We start from the raw sequence: 1,288 nt of genomic DNA, 5'->3' as shown, positions 1-1,288 counted from the left end.
TATATATATGATGGAGTAATATCCAGCCATAAAGAAGAATAAATTCAGGTCAATTAAAGGGTCATAGATGGAACTGAAGAGCACTATGTTAAGCAAAACAAGCCACACTTTTAAGACCAATACTGCATCTTTTCACTAATATGCGGAATCTAAAAAGATAGATTATTATTCAACAAGAGGAAGGAGTAAAGGGGAAGGACAGAGAGCTGTAGGGACTGTAATGGGAAGGTAGATACCATCAAAATATGTACATGTCTGAAAAGAATACACTGACGCTCATTACCACTTTAAATTAATGTGTATGAATAAAAACATTTTTTAAAAAAAAGAATCAAGGGTTGAGGTGTGGCTCAGTGGAAGATCACTTGCACGGCATGTGTGAGGTCTTGGGTTGAGTCCTCAGCACTGCCAAAAAAAAACCAGAAAAAAGAAGAAATATACAATGTACACATATATAGACATATCACAGTGAAACTCACTACAATTAATATAGTTTATTAATCATAAAAATAAAGAACTTCCTTAAAAATTGGGTCTTTAATTGGTGCACTAATAAAAATGTATCTGTATACCTGAATGATCTGAAAAACTGCCCTTTTCTGTTAGCCTAACAAACACCTGAGGTAATTAACTTACATGGAGGAAAGGTTTCTTTGGGCTCACACTACTAGAGGGTTCAGTACAGTAGCCGTGGCCACTTGCTCTTGTGCATCATGGCGGGAATGTGTGGCAGAGCAAAATGTTCACCGCTCAGGAGCCCGGAAGTGAAGAGAGGGAAAGTGACACTGTGACCCATAGTCCCCTTCAGAATCTCACCCCCAAGTCATCACATTCACCCCACCATGAGGGTTTCTACCACCTCCTAGTAGCACCATACTGTAAACAAAGCTTTAACACAAGGGCCTCCACAGGATGCTTCTCCAAACCACAGCCACCTTTGACTTTCAGAAATAGACCCTCTCTGATTCTGAAGATCTCAACAGTTCCAATGATGATGACCAAGATAAGCACCATACAACAACTTTATGACCATCAAACACAATCAGTAGATATTAGTTGTGCTTCTAACAAGAAAAAATACAGGCATTCAGAACCTCAAATCCAGGACTCTCCACTGGCCACCTGACTGCATGTTCCTAGGGAAGATAACCTGCAGCTCATAAGGGACACCACTGCAGCATTTCATCTGCACATGGTGACAGTGAACACCTGGCCTTGTGGAGCTTATACCACCCTGAAGGCTGCTGAACCTCAGCAAGCCACTGGAATCAAAAATCCCCTGTGAAGC

This window comes from Octodon degus, unplaced genomic scaffold (assembly GCF_000260255.1).
Source record: "Octodon degus isolate 3935 unplaced genomic scaffold, OctDeg1.0 scaffold00025, whole genome shotgun sequence".
In the NCBI taxonomy this organism is placed as follows: Eukaryota; Metazoa; Chordata; class Mammalia; order Rodentia; family Octodontidae; genus Octodon; species Octodon degus.
Note: the sequence above shows the minus strand (reverse complement) of the source record.